Below are 21,785 nucleotides of genomic sequence, written 5' to 3' on the forward strand. Positions count from 1 at the left end.
TCCACTTTGGCTTTTGACTCTACCAAGTCTTTAAAATGGCTCCTTAATATATTTATTAATGATCTGATTTTTTTTTTTTTAAAAAGGGTCTTTACCAGTTCTGATATTATAAATTCAGCTCTCATTAGCATATTCTTTTGGTTATTTCATATCTAAGTTTAATTTCATCAATACTGTTGAGCACCTATTATATGCAAGATACTACTATTCTAGGAGTTACTAGGTATTAATACAGAGATAAACAACAGGGTTGCTGCCCCTAGTGAACTTTCACTCCAAAGTACTTACTGCACAACACAATATACAATACAAAAAAATAAATAAGAGAGAAGAACTTAAGGATCTGGACTAAGGGCTTCAGAAGAGTCTTTGGGATTGGGGAAAAAAATGACCTTTAACACTCCTATGGCCACTGCTGAGTTTTCCAAATTTGCTGGTATATTGAGTGCAGCACTTTCACAGCATCATCTTTTAGGATTTGAAATAGCTCAACTGGAATTCCATCACCTCCACTAGCTTTGTTCGTTATGACGCTTCCTAAGGCCCACTTGACTTTGCATTCAGGATGTCTGGCTCTAGGTAAGTGATCACACCATCGTGGTTATCTGGGTCATGAAGATCGTTTTTGTATAGTTCTTTGTATTCTTGCCACCGTTTCTTAATATCTTCTATTTCTGTTAGGTCCATACCATTTCTGTCCTTTATTGAGCCCATCTTTTCATGAAATGCTCCCTTGGTATCTCGAATATTCTTGAAGAGATCACTAGTCTTTCCCATTCTATGGTTTCCTCTATTTCTTTGCACTGATCACTGACAAAGGCTTTATTTGCTATTCTTGGAAACTCTGCATTCAGATGAGTTTATCTTACCTTTTCAACTTTGCCTTTAGCTTCTCTTCCTTTCTCAGCTATTTGTAAGGCCTCCTCAGACAACCATTTTGCCTTTTTGCATTTCCATTTTGCATTGCCATTCTGATGGTCTTGAACACTGCCTCCCGTACAGTGTTACAATCCCCTGTCCATAGTTCTTCAGGCACTCTAACAGATCTAATCCCTTGAATCTATTTATCACTTCTACTGTATAATCGTAAGGGATTTGATTTAGGTCATGCTTGAATGATCTAATGGTTTTCTCTACTTTCTTCAATTTAAGTCTGAATTTGGCAATAAGGAGTTCATGATCTGAGCCACAGTCAGCTCCCAGTCTTGTTTTTGCTGACTATATAGAGCTTCTCCATCTTTGGCTGCAAAGAATATAATCAATCTGATTCCAGTAATGACCATCTGGTGATGTCCATGTGTACAATCTTCTCTTGTGTTGTTGGAAGAGGGTGTTTGCTATGACCAGTGCGTTCTCTTGGCAAACTCTGTAAGTTTGCCAAGTCAGGAAGCAACAGTTAGAACTGGGCATGGAAAAACAGACTGGTCCCCAATTGGGAAAGGAGTACATCAAGGCTGTATATTGTCACCCTACTTATTTAACTTATATGCAGAGTATATCATGAGGAACACTGGGCTAGATGAAGCACAAGCTGGAATCAAGACTGCCGGGAGAAATATCAGTAACCTCAGATATGCAGATGACACCACCCTTATGGCAGAAAGTGAAGAGGAACTAAAGAGCCCTTTGATGAAAGTGAAAAAGGACAGTGAAAAAGCTGGCTTAAAACTCAACATCAAAAAACAAAGATCATGGCATCTGGTCCCATCACTTCATGGCAAATAGATGGGGAAACAATGGAAACAGTGACAGACTTTATTTTCTTGGGCTCCAAAATCACTGCAGATGGTGACTGCAGCCATGAAATTAAAAGATACATGTTCCTTGGAAGAAAAGCTATGACCAACCTAGATGGCATATTAAAAAGCAGAGACATTACTTTCCCAACAAAGGACTGTCTAGTCAAAGCTATGGTTTTTCCAGTAGTCATGTATAAATGTCAGAGTTGGACTATAAAGAAAGCTGAGCACCGAAGAATTGATGCTTTTGAACTGTGGTGTTGGAGAACACTCTTGAGAGTCCCTTGGACTGCAAGGAGATCCAACCAGTCAATCCAAAAGGAAATCAGTCTTGAATATTCATTGGAAGGACTGATGCTGAAGCTGAAACTCCAATACATTGGCCACCTGATGCAAAGAACTAACTCACTGCAAAAGACCCTGATGCTGGGAAAGATCGAAGGCGGGAGGAGTAGGAGACGAGAGAGGATGAGATGGCTGGATGGCATCACCGACTCAATGGACATGGGTTTAAGCAAGCTCCGGGAGTTGGTGATGGACAGGGAAGCCTGGCATGCTGCAGTCCATGGGATCGCAAAGAGTCGGACATGACTGAGTGACTGAACTGAACTGAACATTTGAAGTTAGCTAGAATATAGAACCGTGCTCCTTGGAAGAAAGGTTATGACAAATCTAGACAGCATATTACAAAGAAAAGACATCACTTTGCCAACAAAGGTCCATATATTCGAAGCTATGGCTTTTCCAATAGTCATGTACAAGTGTGAGAGTTGGATCATAAAGAAAACTGAGCGTCGAAGAATTGATGTTTTTGAACTATGGTGTTGGAGAAGACTCTTCAGAGTCCCTTGTACAACAAGGAGATCAAAACAGTGAATCCTAAAGGAAATCAACTCTGAATATTCACTTGAGGGACTGATGCTGAAGCTCAGACTCCAGTAATTTGGCCACCTGATGCGAAGAGCCAAGTCCCTGGAAAAGACTCTGATGCTGGGAAAGACTGAGGGCAAGAGGAGAAGGGACAACAGAGGATGAGATCATTGGATGGCATCACTGACTCAACGGACATGAGAGTTTGAGCAAACTCTGGGAAATAGTGAAGGACATGGAAGCCTGGCGTGCTGCAGTCCATGGGGTCACAAATAGTCAGACATGACTTGGCCAACTGAACAAGAAGAAGAAGAGGTTCAATATGGTCTCAAAAATTTCACTAAATAAACAACATAAAAAAAAAGAAAAAGAATTAGGAAATTCAAGACATTTTAAGGCCACTGTTAGAGGCAGACCACTCTGGCTGAAGCATGAGATACTTATAAGCTCAATCAGATATACGGCAGAAAAGGTAAGATGTTATTAGATCGCACAAGTCCTAAAAAATAACCTGATATCTAGATGGTTCTGAAAGCAGTGAGAAGACACTGAAAAGTCTCTGTGCTTGAGGAAAATCATTTTAACAGTGGGTCAAAGAATGGACAATAACAGCAGGAAAACCTATTTGGAAACTATTAGGAGACCTCCTCAAGGTAGCAGTATTAAGGGCCTAAACTAGCAGAGAACGGAAATAGGAGTGGATGCAAAGGACACTGGAGACAGAATCAACAGAACTGAACAACTGACTTGAGATGATCAGAGAGGGAGAGAAAAGGGTCAAAATATGATCCCAAGTATTGCTTATGGAGAAACCAGTGAGCCAATTAGACCAAGGAAAGTAGCTAACAAGCTTCTTCTGGCATCAGGGCCTCCCCACCCAGCAGTGGACCAAGATTTTACATGTTACTTGGTCAAGCACCTGTTCGTTCATTCATTCAGGCAACTTTGACTTACACTACATTTCTCTAGTCCATTATGTTTCCCATTCTTCCACACAACTATTTCATATGGTCTTTTCTTTCCCCATCCTCTATTGCCCTCTCCATCTTCAATATTAGTAGGTTACTTAGATTCCCATTTCACTGAAAAATCCAGAAGTAATCAAAATAGATCTTTCACAGGCTCCCTCAACTACAATCTCTTTGCACGTGTGTCCAGATACTTCGCCTTTCCTTCTTACTGGAGGGAAAGCATTCATAATTCCACCTAAAGCCAGCTCCTCCACTAAACTATTATCTCCCCTCATCTTTGCAAGAAAATCCCTGCAGCAATTTTCCCTCTGGTTCTTGCAACAGAAAAATTTTCCTCTCCTCTCAGTCATTCCAGTCAACATAGAAACATGCTATTATTTCTCTTAACTTAACCCCTACTGATACCAATTTGCTTCTTTGAGCTTCCTTATGGCAAAACTCCTAGAAACAGAAGTCTACTCGCTGCTTCCAACTCCTCGCTTCTCATTCTCTCTGAACCCGCTTCCAATGGGTCAACAAAAATGCTTTTATCAAGCCATCAAGAACTCCACTTCGCTAAAGTCAGTTGTCAATACTCAGTCCCCATCTGTAAGCAGCATTTGACAGAGATGAGCCTTCCTTCTTCAAAGACTTCCTATCCTCGGCTTCCCAAACACTGTACTCTTATTGCTACCTCGTGAGCCCCTCTTCCTCTCAGGTCTCCTATGGTGATTCCTTTTCTCTTCTGAACCTCCTAACACTGAATTCCACCTGAACTCTGTCCTTGAAACTCTTATCTTCTCTATGCACACTTCCCCTCCTTAATAATCTCATCCAGTCTCATAACTTGAACATCTCTAAGTTGATGAGCCTAAATTTAAACACCATCACACACTTTTCTCTTGAAATCCAGATTCCAATTACGAATTTACTTAACACCTTCAGGTGAACATCTAATATGCCCCAAAAGAAATTCCTGCTCTACCTGATACCAGCTCTAACATCTTAGTAAATAGTAATTCTAACCTTCTCTGGGTTTCCCAGGTGGCGCAATGGTAAAGAATCCGCCTGCCAATGCAGGAGACACACACTCAATCCCTGGGTCAGGAAGATCCCCTGGAGAAGGAAATGGCAACGGACTCCAGTATTCTTGCCTGGGTAATTCCACGGGCAGAGGAGCCTGGTAAGCTACATTCTGCAAAGAGTCGGACACAACTGAGCACATCCTTCTACACTTTCTTGAGCCAAAAACTCTAGAGTGAACTTCTGACTTTTCTCCTATACTACACGGTCAGTCTATCAGGAAATCTGCCTGGTTGCACCCTCAAAACAAGTCTCTTTACTCTTCTGGCTACTATCATCTGCCTTCTGGATGATTCCAACTGCCTACCAACCAGTCTCCCTGCTTCTGCATCCTAGTCTGTTCTCAACACAGCAGTCAGATTAACATTCTGAAACATCTGACATAGTAACCCCTCTGCAAAAAAACCTCCCGCTGCCCTCCCTCAGCACTCAGAACAAAAGCCACTAAGTCCTTAAAATGACCCCAAAGCCTTCCACAATCGCCCCTCTGCTTCTCTGCACTACAGCAACAGCGGAGCCCTCGTTGTTCCTCAAACACACCAGGCAAGGTCCCACTTCAAGTTCTTAATATTTTCTGTTTATCTATAACTCTCTTCTAAATATTGCACTTCTTCCTTTTTCCAGCCTTTTTTCCTCAAATGTTGCCTGCGTAGTGAGACCTTCCCTGGCCATCCCATTTAAAATTGCGAACAACTCCAAACCCACCCACTCATTCTCCCGGCTTTATTTTTCCAAATCTGATACACTTGTTGTTTTACTTATTTTCTGTTTTCTCCATTTAGTTAATACTCACTGAGTACTTACTTACCATATGCCAGGAAGACTTCAAATACTGGTAAAGATTAAATAAAATGATGCATTCAAAGAGTTGAGCATATTACCTGACAGAAACACCAGAACAATGTAAAATATTATTTGTATCTAATGGAGACTGGAATACCATGCCTCCTACTACCGTCAAATAACTCCAGTTTTAACAGAATGAGGTTAAATGCGGGGCTGGAGAATTAAGAAAAATGACACTCTCCGCAATTTGATCCTTAAAGAAACAAGAAGCTAAATTATCCACAATCGGATAGTCTCTGCCAGAGAATATTTAATTCAATTTATTTAAAACATGACAAGAAAGCAAAAATAACTTCTGGAAAAGAAAGTTTCATATTTCCCTTCTAGCAATCCGTTCCAATTATTAAATCACTGTTGGAAACATAAGATCCTTTCTACTTTCATCACAAAAGCTGTGTACTATTTTATTTCATGACCAAAAAAGGATATCTACCATTATGTGTTTAATAGTGGATTACTATAAGTAACCATACTGAAAAGCATCTTCACAATAAGAAGCATGGGACATTTTGGCAGATGCTGACACATAACTAATCTCTCATTCTAACTGGGACATGTAAGTTTAAGCTACAAGGAGAGAAAGGAAAATTAGGTCTCATGAGTCACGGAAAGTCATTTAGCCTCTCAGAGCCTCAAGTTCACACTGCAACAGGGATAAAACTACTACTCGCTCTTCTTATCTTACTGGATGGTTACAAAGACCAAGTGAAAATACTATCTAAGCATTAAAATTATTTTCTATATAAACACCATTACTAGGGGTGCAGGGGGAGGACCAGCATTCAACACTGATAACATATTAAAGTGAAGCTACTGTTAAAATGTTTCAGATATATATGGGGCTATCTAAGAAACTAGGCATCAGGAAGACTTTCAAGACTAACACCATTCCTCTCAGATGATTCCTTGAATTATATATCCTCTCACCACATTCATCTTTGCTTCACAGCTACTTCCTACAGGTCTTTGCTAGTGTTTTCAAGCAAGCTTATGTTTTCTGGTTAGGTAAAATGTTCAAACTCAATAAATGCTTGCTCATCAAGAAAACTTCAAAAATAAAAATCAGCTCTTTAGAGATTAGCATTTACAACATATCTATTATATTTAAAATGACAGTAATAGAATATGAAGCCAGATCAATTTATACTAAAAAAAATTTTAAAGGATAACTGATTTATAGGAAAAGACATTAAATAAATATTTGAGATGATCAAATCTATCATTACAAACAATAAACTGTTAGTCGCTCAGTCGTGTTTGACTCTGCAACCTCATGGAGCCTGCCAGGCTCCTCTGTCCATGGAATATTCCAGGCAAGAATACTGAAAAGGGTTGTCATTCCCTTCTCCAGGGGATCTTCCCAACCCAGGGATCAAATTGGAGTCTCCTGCATTGTAGGCAGATTCTTTACCATCTGAACCACTAGGGGAAACCATCAGACAAACAATAGACCTGTGGAAGTCACCAAATGTCCAAAAAAAAACCCCAAACACATCATCTTATTTTTTATAAAATCCAGATTGAGTAGAATCTGTCACACAAATGAGAAAATGACATATAGAATCACAAGTTCATGGTCCAAATACTTTTTTTTTCATGACCGATTAGTGTCATTATATTCACCAAGTGATTTCAAAAAGTGAAGATTAAAAGAACTGTAGTTGTTGCCATTCAAATTAAATTATAGCCATTCCATAGTATCTGCTTTAATCACTAAATGCCACCTCCCCCCCATGACAAAAAAGATTTATCCAAATATAAGCATACATGAGAAACACAACTGTTTCCAAACTTAGCAATCATTCTCCACTATCCATATTCCCTTTAACTGACAGGCTACCAAAAGGGTCATCTCCTATATCCAGTGCCTCTTCTTTGGAGTGACCTCCAAAATGGTGCAGGAAGTGTTGAGAAAGTGAGGGCTTTGTGAATGATGACATTCAATGAACTCAATTCAGTGATGACATTCAAGTCATAAGGAAGATGTGAGGGGTGGAGCTGCTGTACAAGATGGTCTCAAAAGTTCAAATCTGAGATCCTGTGACTCAGAGCACACAAATCTTAGACATAAAATTCTAAGACTACAAATAAAGAGCTATGGTTCTAACTATTGGAAAAACTTGCTAAACTGGACTTTATCATTTTTTAATATTCCTTTCAGCTCCTGTTAGTCAAAATGCCTCTGACTATCCCTTCCTAAACATGCACATGTACATATACATACAAATAAACTATTGTCCCATATGAAAATGTGATTCAACGATTTCGCTGTCAGTATGAAAATGTGATTCAAAGACATTGCTGTCAGTATTACTTCTTAGCTATTTTGCATAAACTTTCCTATAAGAAGGCTGCCACACAGCACCAACATCATGCAATTTTATTCATCTTCAATTAGCATTGGCATTTTTCTGCCCAAACCTTCAATCAGGATCATTAAGAAATAATATCAAATTATAATTATTTTTTTCCTATAAATTCTTTAATGGAGGTACAAAAAAAACACCAAAGAGGTTCAAATATCTAAGCCATAAATAAATGGAACATTCCCTGCATAACCTGCAAATAATTAACACGGCTCAAAATAATGGAGAGGTAAGTGTACTTTGGAGCAAAAGCAATCCTAATACCTCAAGGGTAGGCAAAACAATTTTTGCTCTCAACAGTAGTAATATCTTTACTTAAATTAAGTGTGCTATATTAAAAAAAGCATAAATAAAACACAGTTTAGAAATTAATAAAGTTGTTATAGAGAGAATATTTTCTCAAAAGCAAGCTGATTAAAATATAACTAGCACTGTGGAATCGGAGAAGGCAATGGCACCCCACTCCAGTGCTCTTGCCTGGAAAATCCCATGGATGGAGGAGCCCGGTAGGCTGCAGTCCATGGGGTCGTTAAGTGTCGGACATGACTGAGCAACTTCACTTTCACTTTTCACTTTCATGCATTGGAGAAGGAAATGACAACCCACTCCAGTGTTCTTGCCTGGAGAATCCCAGGGACGGGGGAGCCTGGTGGGCTGCCGTCTATGGGGTCGCACAGAGTCGGACACGACTGACACGACTTAGCAGCAGCAGCAGCAGCAGCAGCAGCACTGTGGAATACTCTTGTTAATAATACTAATTATTCTACATATTTATTCATATGTAGACTGCTTTTCTCAAGAGGCTAAAAAAAATCTCAGAATAAAATTGCCATTATATGCTTACACTCTAAATTCTGATTCATTATATTACCCTTAGGAAGAGCAGTTAAAGATTACATGAACACGCAAACAATTCACATTCACAAATGTGCTTATCCAAATTTGCAAAGCCACAGCCCTCGTAAATGGAAAACCACTTTCAGCAGAATTCCCCTGTTTAACCCATGTTTCATTCTACCCTAAACTATATTATTCTCTTTACTCCTAATTTAAAGGAATCAAGTCAGTATTATTTTAATGTTAATGTCTGGCTCCACAAAATAACCAAATGAACATATATACATATCCATGAAAGAACAGAACTTAGGTATATAGACAGTAAGAGGGGCAAGAAAGCAAGGGAATTCCAGAAAAAAAAAATCTGCTTCACAGATTACACTAAAGCCTTTGACTGTGTGGATCACAACAAACTGTGGAAATTCTTAAAGAGATGGAAAATTCTTAAATACCAGACCACCTTACCTGCCTCCTGAGAAATCCGTATGCAGATCAAGAAGCAACAGTTAGAACTGAACATAGAAAGGCAAGTTGGTTCAAAATTGGGAAAGTAGTACATTCCTTTCCATTGGGAAAGGTGTGTATTATCACCCTGCTTATTTAATTTCTATGCAGAGTACATCATGTGAAATGGCAGGCTGGATGAATCACAAGCTGGAATCAAGATTGCTGGGAGAAATATCAACAACCTCAGATATGCAGACGACAACACTTTAAAGGCAGAAAGTGAAGAAGAACTAAAAAGCCTCTTGATGAAGGTGAAAGAGGAGAGTGAAAAAGCTGGCTTAAGCTCAACAGTTGAAAAACTGAAATCATGGAATCTGGTCTCATCACATCTTAGTGATAAGTGATGACTTTAGAGTGTAAGAAAGATGCTAGATATCTAAGTATTTCATAATAGTACAGTGTGGAAGTGAAGGGGTATAAAAGATGCAACAGAAACGCAGCAGAGAATACGAATGGCAAATAGAAGGGGGAAAAGTGGAAGCAGTGACAGACTTTATTTTCTTGAGCTCCAAAATCACTGCAGACAGTGACTGCAGCCATGAAATTAAGAGACACTTGCTCCCTGGAAGGAAAGTTATGAAAAACCTAGTTAGTGTATTAAAAAGCAGAGACATCACTTTGCCAACAAAGGTCCATCTAGTCAAAGCTCTAGTTTTTCCAGGAGTCATGTACAGATGTGAGAGTTGGACCATAAAGAAGCTGAGTGCTGAAAAACTGATGCCTTCAAATTGTGGTGCTGAAGAAGACTCCTCAGAGTCCCTTGGACTGCAAGGAGATCAAACCAGTCAATCCTAAAGGAAATCAACCCTGAATATTCACTGAAGGACTTATGCTGAACCTGAAACTCCCAATGCTTTGGCCAGATGATGCAAAGAGCTGACTCAGTGAAAAAGGCCCTGACGCTGGGAAAGACTGAAGGTAAAAGGAGAAGAGGGCAGCAGAAGATGAGATGGTTAGATAGTATCACGAAGTCAATGGACATGAGTTTGAGCAAACTCCAGGAGATAGTGAAGGACAGGAAGCCTGGCTTGCTGCAGTCAACGGGGTTGCAAAGAGTTGGACAGGACTTAGCGACTGAACAACAACAAAGAGAAGCATAACACAGGACAGCTCTAGTCATACTATTTTTCAATAGTTCTGCTGCTATGTCAGCCAGAGTGACACAGTTTTCTTTCCACCACAAGATCAAAACAGAAATCCCATCATCTGACTCTTAGTCATTCCCACACATTTACTGGTCTGCTGTTATTATAACAGAATGTCTTTTTCCCTTGCTACACTATTCCTAACAGCAGTGTTCCACCCTTTTGGTCTCAAAAGCTCTACTATTTCAAAGTGTAGCATTTAGGCGAACAGAGTTATACAAACTAACTATTGGTAGGCAGGCAGAAGTTACTTTTTATATGCTTTTCATAATAGTATCATTAAATAAGATAAGGTACTCTCCACTTTTCAATTCTTTGTTTCAATCAGATTTTAAGTTATACTTATTCGTGAAAGTTATAATTATTCTTGAGAATTAATCAGGCTAAAACTTGCTACTTAGGACAGTCATGTCTAAACAAACGAATCTGGGTACCTACACAGAATACTACTGAACTTACAAGCATCCCTGATAATGCTGCAAAAGCAGTAAAATCTGTCTCCAGATACTTGTTCCTGTTCAGTTGCTAGTAGGGGTCACTTATCACATTCAAATATTCCCATGCCTCAAAGTACCCATCAGTTTCCTTGCCAGGATGGAGACTTGGAATCTCTACCTCCACTAAAGGACTCAGCCATCTCCCCTCTGGTCTTCACTCACTCCCTCTCCCCTAGTGAAGCAGGAACTTCCTAAAGTCAGCTGTTTCATACCCTCCCCTCTGACAGTTACGGACATCACCCATGTATCAGGGACTAGGGATAGTGTTGAAAACAGATTCATTTCTTCATGGGACTTAAGAATACAACGAAGATGCTGGATATCTAAGTATTTCGTAAGAGAACAGTGTGGAAATGAAGGGATGGATATAAAGGATGCAGCAGACACACAGCGGAGAATACAAAGCTCAGAGCACAGATGCAGACTCAGGAGCACTCAGGAGCTGAAAACATGAGCGGCAGAGTCACAAAGACTTGGCTTCACCACTTAGCAGATACTAATTCAGGCAAGTTACTTAGTCTAACATCTTCCTTTATAAAATAAGGTAATGATACCTTATTAAGACCATAATAAGGATAAACAACACATGACCTGTAGAAAGTAAGTAGTGCTAAACTCTTAACTGGTAGAAAGTGTTAAACCAATAGCATTGTGAAAATACAAGAGTACCCTGATCAGAAGGGAAAATAAGATAAAATAAAAAATAAAGGTCTCCTTTCAAGTAACCCACTAATTAGATTAAAATGAAGCAAAGTCCTTGGCACTAAAAGTACTTTTCACTCAGATGTGCACTGTAAAATGTCCTCATTTGACTAAGATAACTAAATGTATAAACTTTTAAGCTTAAAATAAAAAAGTTTTAGTTAATGGACAAATCACTTAATTCTAAGCACAAACATCAAGGGGAACATTTTAAAATATATATAAATATGTATATATTACACACATGCATACACGTATCCTGTGTAACTTCTGACAGATTCAAACAGAAGACTGGCCCAAATAAAACCAATTCCATCACCAGCATTTTTCAGTGTAACTATCAGCAATGTACCAACCCTCTTGACTCTGCTGGGCTCGTAATGGAATTAATTAGCATCACGTTATTGTCCAACACTCCAACACTTGGTGCTATTTCACAATAACAAACAGAAAAATAAAACTCAAGCATCAGAAGATGCCAAAAAATAGATTTATACTCCTCTTAGTTCTGAGTTAATAATTCAAAATCCAGTAAAAAATATTTCTATTATAGCAGAAGAAAGTGTTTGTGATAATTAGGGGTGCAGATAAATATGCACACACTTTACACTCCTAACTCAAGTACAATTCACCTATCTTTTCACATATCCTAATCAACTAATGCCTCCCAAGAATCTGAGAAAGCTTGCATTTCTTTTATTTCCAGTTACTATTGACCACAGTCATTACAATAAGATTTAAATCACTTGCCTTATATAAATGGCTTCACTCCTACAGCCATATTAATTTTTCTTCAGTATTCCATGGGAAGAAAAGGTTCTTTTCAAAGAAGTATTCTCCTGTAAGTAATGTCCTGAGCACATACATAGCATGTTTGTCCAAGAACATTAAAGAATGTACTCTACATGCTGACTGTGAACAGGCTTTTCTAGAAATGCAAATTTTGCTGTCAATACTTACACAATAGACTACAGTACATAAGCACTGTTCATGCTCTATTCATCATTCTGTTGAAAGTTTTATTAAAAATAAATAAAAGGCCTGCAGTGTGTATAAAGCACTTGGGATACAAAAGACCTATTGTCAGAATATTTGTAGGATCTCCAAAATAGAAAAATGACTCCCCAAACAAATTAATTACAAATTATAGTAATTATTTTTTTTAAATGGTACACTAGAAACCTGAATTTTTTTTTTTTTACTTAACCAACCCATAGTTTAGAAGAGGTGGCACAGTGATCTTATCATCATGGCATCTGATTAACAAAGATGAGACAACATTCCGTATTCTTCAGAGAAACAAAGGGGATTTGAGCTCTGAGACAGCTAGTGCAAGTTGACATCTGGAAAATCTCTAGGTTCTAAGGTACATGCAACCTTGGTTATAGTTTAATTTTTATTATTTTAGTTTCAGATCTACCAACTACATTTTCCTAACTAAAAGATAGGACATATTATTTGGTAGTGCAAGAGAAAGTACGAAAAACCAGGTTGCATAGAAAATAGTTTACATACATCTCTTTTTCTACAGAGCACAGTTTCTTCAAAGATCTTATCTGGAAATATAAATAAATAGGTGAAAGCCAAAGTATTCTAGCCAAAAGGAATGTGCCCATGGGGGATGGGGTAAGAACTGGAGAGCAGGAGGGACCATAAGTTCCAACACCCTCAACAACTCCTTTTTAAAGAGTTTCTCAGAACCCCTTCAAAAATCCTTATTCAAACTCTGATGAGAGTAGAAATTAAAACTCACATGGCTTCATACAAAGCCTAGAGAGGGAAAGCTACGTATAGATCAGTTTAGCTGAGAAAGATTACTGGAAAGCTGGTAAGATTATTAGAGCTCAAAGCACACTACACAAATATTGCATTTCCTTTTAGAAACAAACAGTTCCATCCAAATTGAAGTACCAGGGCAGAAACACTGCAAAGAGGAGAGTTGACCTATTCTGTAAATGCTTGCTCAACACTTTTACCCGAACAAGTACAGAAAATACATGGGGAATTCACACACTGATAAATGACCTTGCATGTAATTTTCTCATTCCATCATGCAAATATAATTCATTATTAAAACTCTGAAGTCACGCATCCATTCTGCAAGTTATCTAGACGGACATTTTTGCTTTTCCAAATCAGAGAAAAACAAATTACTACTATTAATTGGTCACAACCCCATCAACATGAGATACAAGTTTTCTGCAAAAACTTCAGTAATATAAGTGAAGTTGACATAGGTGTTTTGTTTTGTTCTGCAGTCACTGAAACATTTTGTAGGAAAATAAGATCATTCAATGTCTCTTTCTCTTCCTAGCCTGGAATGGTTAAATTAAAAATCTAGTGTACTGGCATCATTCAGTGATTTATCCTCCCTTAATTTTGAATATTATTCATTATTTACCAGATTAAGCTGGTTGCTTTTTCTTGCTTGTTTTTGCCTTTTCCCCTCTAGCTATATAATGAAGATGAAGAAAACATCTCTCTTTTAAAATACTTTTAAAGTAATAATACTTTAGCCCTTTACAAATGTCAAAGAGCTCTCATACATAGTCTCTTTCATACTTATTACCAACTCTGGAACTAGACTGTCTGGTACTAAATTATGATTCTACCACTCTGTTGTGACCTCAAGGAAGTTACTAAACTCTCTGTGCTTCAGTTTCCTCATCTATAGTGATAATTCTCATACTTCACAGGACTGTTATAAGAATTCAATGACTATACATAAAATACTTAAAACAGTGCCTATGACATGGTACACACTACATAAGCATTAGCTATTTTTTTTTAATTACTGTCAAGATAAATCATCATATTCAGGTCTCACAACAATTCTATAAAGACAGCAAGTATCATTTTACCCTTTTTCCAGATAAAGGAATCAGGCTCAGAGAAATCAAGCCAATTCACAGTTAAGAAGCAGAATCCAAACTAAAAATACTCAGCCCTAAGAAAGTACCAAGACTTTTCACTACATTAGGTTGTATATATTACATAGCACAAATTTTTAGCTTACATAGTTCAACATACTTCTAAAGACTATAATTACTACTCTTTTAAACATTTAAACACTCAAATAATTCTATATAGCACGCACTGGTAGCCATGCTAAGAATATACCTTTTATTCAAAATAAACCTTCATCTCTTGCTAAGCATTTTAAGAGTAGCAAAAGTGAGTCAGACTTCCAAAGAAAATAATTGGACTGGATGGACAAGGTAAACCTATGATTAATTTTCCATTATTTAGAGTTTATTTTTAAAAACAAAATGTATACCCCATGAAACTTGAACACATCCATACAATGATTTATGTAGGGCAGGGAAACAGCATGCATTTAGAGTCAGAGTTCAAGTTCTAGTTCAATCTCTTCTAAGCAGGGACAGTGGACAGTCATTCACTCCTCTGAGCCTCAAGTTACTCATCTGTCCAATGAGAATCTCCTCACAAGAGATAACGTAGGTGAAACACTTTTCTAACTATAAACTACACCAAAATGTGTTAACATTACCATTAGTTACTTTGATTACATTGAGGAACAATACTGAACATTCATTCACTCACCATTTTTTTCCCCAAAGAAAACTGCTGACAGAAGTCTTGCAATATAGAAGTATCATTCTGAGCATTTTGTGTAATTGTATAAGGTGACAATGTGGATTGGACTACCACAGGGAAAGAGAAATTTCACTGGTAACCCACAAAGTATCTATTCTAGTACCATGTACTTCAAGGAGACACAGTAAAATCTGAACAGAAGAAATAAGAGAACAGACCATGTCACAAGCATCTGCATATTTTCTTTCTGATTTTAAATAGTAAATGTTTTTAATCTAATCATAAGAAAACTAAGTGCACATATTATCACCAGAGCAGTAACCATAATACATTACATTTGTATGATACTTTTACAGTGTTCAAAGCATTTCATACATATCATTATAGAAATACAAAATTATTGTTTGCTCACATGTGTATTTTAATATTTATAAAAATTTCACTGTTAGGCAAGTCCCTTAACTTCAGTGTCTCAACACACACAAAAAATGAAGGATTTGCACTGCATAGTAGATAAGACTCCTTTTTAGAATTACCATATGTACAATTTTAAGTCTGTGATTACAAAAAGAGTAAAAAAAGTAATGGGAAGAAAATTTTAAATTACAAAAATACAACTTATTAGAAATGAGTATGTGACTTTAAATGTCCCTTTTTGAAAATCTTACAGTGAAAATATGTTCAAAAATTTCTGGAAAATTGAGTTAACAGCATTTTATAGTTAAACTTTGTAGTTAATTTGAGAAGTAAAGAATATTTCAAAGAAAATTGGATAAATACATTTACTAACATAAGGTTAAAATTCAGTAATTATCATTATACCATATATAATACAACATGCAACACTAAAATTAATTCACATAGTTCAGAAAACACTTTAGAATATTTTCATACTCAGAAATACTGTGAACATATGAACTATATGATATATATGAACTATAACAATGGAGTATCATACATACAAATGACTTCAATTATTTAAGGTCTCTGGCTTAGTATATAAACTATCAACTTTGTACAAAGAAAATAAAACCACTCCTAACAGTATCTTATAGAATCCAAAGGGGGGGGAAAAAAAATTTTTAACAGCAACCTGTTTATATTATTTATCAAGCACCTACTATTAGCTGCCATCATTCAAAAATGAAATCAGATCTTTCCTTTTCAGAAGCATAAAATTTAAAGACCAAGTAGAGATAGTGCCATGGGTGCGGGGGAGAGAGGGGTTACTCTTTCTGGACTGGACTACCAGGGGCTTTTTCCCACCCAATGATTTCAAAATCAGAACCAGTCATCCATCTGACTGAAGATGAATAAACAGTTCATGTTCTTCAGTTATTTTTTTCAGGAACAGTGATGAACTGCTTATGATTACATACATACACACACACACACACACACACACACACAAAAATGGTCTGACCTAACTAAAATCATGCCATGACTTGAAGTCTAGAAGCAGAAGTCAGGAGTTCACTTCTGGCACTAAATATTTCTCTGTGACTTTGGAAAAAACACCATCAAACCATTCCTGGCCTTCAAACACTTATGGTGTCTTTGGGTTAAGTTACTAAACTTCTCTAGGTCTATTCCCTCAACTACAAACTTACACAGTTGTACTAGAATCCAAAAATATCTGGATTAGTGGTTCTCACTTTAAAGAGAGATTCCTGGGCCCACTCCCCAGGATTCAGAATGTCTGGTTCAGAACCTAGGAAACTAAATGCTCATCAAGTACCACAAGTGACTGAAATGTGCAGGTGGGCCTCAGGCACACTTGAGAAATTAACTAGCTCATCTCTAACGCCCTATCTGTATAAAAAGATGACATTACTCATTTCAGCACCAAGGTCGTATTCAGGAATTCTAGATTCTAGATCTAGCTCAATGTGCAGGACATTATCTATGTTAAGCAAATATTTAGACAGAGTAAGAAAGGAAGGAAGGGAGCGGGTAAAGACAGAAGGGAAGGAAGGGAGAGGCTAGCTAGCTTACTGGTCATATTTTTGCCTAAGAAATACAGAACAATAGTAAAATTAAAACTGCATAAAACATACATCAGTGGTTGGAAAGTGAAGACCTCAGTCTCCACACACATACAATTTTAAATACAACATCAGCCCTTGTCAAAGTGCAAAGTCTAAGAAGGAAAAAGCAAAAAATAGTACATGGAAGCCAAAAGAATTTTAATGGGAAATTACTGATGACTAAAAGTTGGTGACTATTTTCCCCAGGTAGAAGAGAACAGAATTTAAGGACTAGGACTTGGATTTGGGACTAAAGTTTGAAGTTATTGGTTACTCATACACATAAATTTCATTTGGGATAATATATGAACTGCAGAAATATTGTTGGCAATATTAACTTTTGTCCATTTTTTACTTCCATTTTCCCATTCACTTACATTATAATTTTTGAGATGTTTTATCTTCACTTCTGATGATCTTCAAATGTCAATGGCTCTTAACACATTAACTGTAAACAAACACAAAGGAACTTAAGGGAATTCGGATATTTAAGGAATCCTACAGTAAAATAGTCTAACATACTCTGTAAAGCCTAAAGGGGAGGGACGGGAAGAAAGAGGTTTTGGCAGCATGTTTACTCTTTATTAATTTATCTGATATTCAAAATGTAAGCCTGTTCTTCTAACTGAAAGTGATACTATCCTCTTACTATTCAGGCAAAGAAAAAAAATTATCCTATTTTCCGTTGGAAGAAAAAAACATTCAAAACTAGAGAAAATTCTCTCCAAAGATCGAAATTCTGAACTTAATATACTGTGCACCTCATCCTTCTGCTCAGCACAAAGTACAACTGGTCAAGGAAACTCACTTCCCCGTCAAGACACCCACCTGACCTGCCTGGGACTGCCCTCTCACTGCCGAACAAGTTCTGCCCTGGAGCTGGGGCACCAGATCGCCAGGCATGATGAGTTCATTTAGGTACTGAGCCCCTGAAGTTAAACAGAACTTGGGTCCAAATGTCAAACTGCTCTCCCTAATCAGCAGTTTTCTCATCTGTAAAATGTGAATAATAATACTGCTTCTTTCATACAATTAGGAGGATTATAGGGGAAAATGCATATAAGGAATTTTAGCACTATACCAAGCACACACAGTAAGCACTCAATAAACATTAAGTGCTTTTATTTACAATATTATTGTGACTATTGATATTACTACTATTGTTTACTAGGATAACTTTCACTTGAAAAGCAAAGTTTATCTCAGGTGTTCATATTTTTAGGTACTGCTTTTGGTTGTAACAGAAGAATATTATCCAGTAGCAGTAACAGAGGACATTTATATTACGTAAAATTTTATTCTTGACCTTTGCCGGGTGTCCTGGCTCAATTCAAGAAAATTAAGGCTCATGATACTAGCCCATCATGAGTCAAAGTTATTACACCTTTGGCTAACACACAACTTCCTAACAAAGTCTTACTTGAGCAACTACCCACTTGCTAGTTTCAGTATTGCCAATGCTGTTAGAAAGAAGATGGATATGTCTGTTACTCATGTCTATCAAATCCCTTGAGCACAATGAATCACAGGAGTCTCCCAGAAGAGACTCCTCTACCCTCCTCCATTAATCCCCAATGATTAAACTCCTTATGTTTGACATTACATGCTTAAAATATTAATATTTAAGTTTGGTAACAAAAACGCATAGAACTTTTAGATTAAAGATACAAAAATAAACACAAGATATTGGCAAAAGCATTCATAAATTAACATGGCCCTGAAGAGCCTGCTTTCCTTTCCTTATGAAGACCAAACCTTCTCAACTGAAATGAGAGAAAATACCTCAGTATAACCTGATGCAGCACTCTGGGAGGATATAAAACACATGGATACATGGCCTCAAAATGAATGCCAAAGTGCAGAGGAATAAGCAGTGTAGGCCACAGTCCTCAGACCACCACTACTTTACCCAACAATTCCTTGAGCTTCTCAAGTGAAATAGCACAGCTGGTCACTCTTCATTTGATTTCTATTCGCTTTTCACTTAGCACCACGGGAATAAATAAATGCATCCTTTTCACTGTATGGTCCTAGAATAAGATTATAAAAATCTAGCCTAAGATAATACACACACAAAAAAGTAAAAAGCTTAAAAACTCAAAAGTTTAGAGGGCTCCAAGACACAGTTCTCACTTTTGGTTTGCTACAACATATAATCTCTCTCTTTCCAGACCTTTTCCACTGTGATCACTGCAGGCAAATCTAAGAATGTCTCTGGCATAAGTAAGTGTTGTACACTTCAACTGAAAAATATTTCCCTTGCTTTAAGATGATTTATCTGTATATATGGGAGAAGCTACTGCCTGTCTTCAATACCTATTCTCTCCTATTCCTTAGACACACATTTCCAATTTTTAGTTTAGAATAAGGCCTCCCAGAAGAGACTGCATAATCTAGCCTCCACTGTGGCTAGGTATGGCATGGGACATCTGGCCAACTGGATGTAAACTTAAAAGGTGGTATGTGACTTCAAAAAATGTACCCTTTAAATAGAGGCAACATGCCTTTCTTCTTCCTGTCCTCCTTTTTGACTCATGAAGATCAGTGGTTAAAGAACTGCAACAGTAATTCTGGATCTCATGGTAACACTGGAATGTAAGATACAGTAAATTAGAAAGAGTCTGTGTCCTGGATACTTTATATCCATTGTATCAGATCTGTATTAACTATTCCTGGGTTTTATGTGGGGCAAAAATAACACAAAATTATCTTTGTTTTATGACAAGTTTTACTTTGGATTTTCTGTTATACTCTGCTAAACCTAAACTTTAAAAAAAAAAAAAAAAATGAAGAAGAGTTTTCCAATAAGCGTATTTAGGTTTTTTGAAGTGTATAGGTTGAAACATTTTAAAATTTTTATTATATAGCATCTGCCCTTATTTAACCTAGACTAAGAATTACTTAAACAGCCCAAGAGTTAATCTCATCCAGTGAAGTCTTTTAAAGAAGGAAAATTCATCAGCAATTACTGCCACAGTACTAAGGTACTTGCCAGGAGAAGAATTAGAAAACTTGCTCATAAGTGGTCTCTAGTGATGACAACGTTGGTACATATATAGAAACACATTAAGAGGGACACCCACAGTTAGTTCTGTGTAATAAAGGTACAGGAAAGGGAATTGAGGTTACTGAGGTTATTATTTTCATTAAAAGGGCATCTTCCCTGTCCCTTTAATTAAATGACCACCTTGTATCAATCTTTTCATTTTATATAGTTCCATTTTTAACTGACTTCCTGTGTAAAGCAAGCTTATCACTCCCTATGCATGACTCTCACCTCTCAATAGCTTTAATCCTATCCATTGATTTAACTAAATCATAGAGTAGGCCAAGACATTGCAAGTGCTTTACCAACTCAAGGCTAACTTCCTTTAGAAAGAAAATACTCTATACTAATCTGGAGAATTTCCTGAATCACACGCAACCTTTGTCCCTGGTGAGTTTGAATACAATAGCATTAACTGGAAGCTTTCCAAAATAAACTCACTGCTTTCTGAACATCTGTATCTGGGTTATTTCCTTCCCTTGGACATAATCCTTTATTGGTTCAGGTGATAGCCTTCTGGAATTCTTTTTAATAGTTTTAAAAATTGTATGTTACCACTAATGTATCTCACCAAGGACCTATTTTCATAAGCCCCAAAACATACATTCTTGTTTTGGTGTTCTTTTTTGTGGCTAAGAAAGAAAAGCTCTCAGGAAATTTCCTAAAAGCCAAATATAATAAATCCACAAGAGATGGACTTTTACCTTTCATTATTTCAGTGAATATTTTTACAAAAGTGCTCTCAAGTAATATGCTTGGAGTTACTAAGCAACCATTAGTAAAAGACTCAAAACAGTGGTTCTCAATCTTCAGCATGCATCAGGATCACCTGGCTGTCCTGATAAAATACAAACACTGGTCTCTACCCCCAAAGCTTTGGATTCAGCTACAGCTGAGGCAGGGCCAGGAAACCTGTATTTGAACAAATTCCTAAGGGATGCTGATGTTACTGTCTTAGAACTACTGAGCTTCTATTAATAAATAGAAGACTGATGATGACAGAGTAAGCAGGTAAAAATCATACACAGGACCCAGTTTCAACTTTAGTATTAACCCGAACACTGTGATCAATAAGTAAGCTCTTTACATGTTCTTCCAGAAAAATATACACAAGTACTGATTAGTTCACAATAATATTGGATCTTATCTAATAGAACTTTAAGGTTCTTTTAGGGTCCTGTTATAATGAAACTCAAAATAAGTAATTTTTAGGCTGTCAAATGTTCAATGTCTGATGCAAGGTGTTAATAATAAGGCCAAGGTTGGAGATACAATGTATTAGCTTCACTTTATTCTGTAGCTATAGTCCACTAACCCAGCCAGCTGCCTCAGAAGTCATGCCAAGAGTCAAAAGGAGAACTGGTAAGAATGTGTCATTGGATACAAATCCATCACCACTACTGAAAAAAACAACCTGAAAGGATACTTCCTACTGGCCTCACTTCTAAGTGACCTTGGGGCTGAAACCAGGAATGAGACCCTCCAGTGAAATGTAGTTTAGAACTCTTAAAAACTCCTACCTCTTCGGGCTATGTGTGTGTGTGTGTGTGTGTACAAGCATGCTAAGTGGCTTGACTTGTATCCGACTTTTGGCAACCCTAAGCGCTGTAGC

General features: G+C 37.3%; 1 protein-coding gene across 8 annotated transcripts in view; it reads right to left on the reverse strand.

The window, feature by feature from the left end:
* Positions 1-21,785, reverse strand: part of MTMR2 (myotubularin related protein 2) — a 114,992-nt gene that overhangs the window by 88,491 nt on the left and 4,716 nt on the right. For 4 of the 8 annotated variants that reach the window (XM_006050570.4, XM_044929784.2, XM_025266983.3 and 1 more), the window contains exon 2: positions 17,505-17,575. The exons of 3 other annotated variants lie outside the window; for them this stretch is intronic. The gene's annotated coding sequence lies outside the window, so the exon portion shown is untranslated. Of the gene's footprint in view, positions 1-17,504; positions 17,576-19,036; positions 19,165-21,785 lie in introns of those variants that run through there. One more of the 8 variants, XM_044929785.2, reaches the window with a different exon arrangement.

This window comes from Bubalus bubalis, chromosome 16 (genome assembly GCF_019923935.1).
Source record: "Bubalus bubalis isolate 160015118507 breed Murrah chromosome 16, NDDB_SH_1, whole genome shotgun sequence".
Taxonomy (NCBI): domain Eukaryota; kingdom Metazoa; phylum Chordata; class Mammalia; order Artiodactyla; family Bovidae; genus Bubalus; species Bubalus bubalis.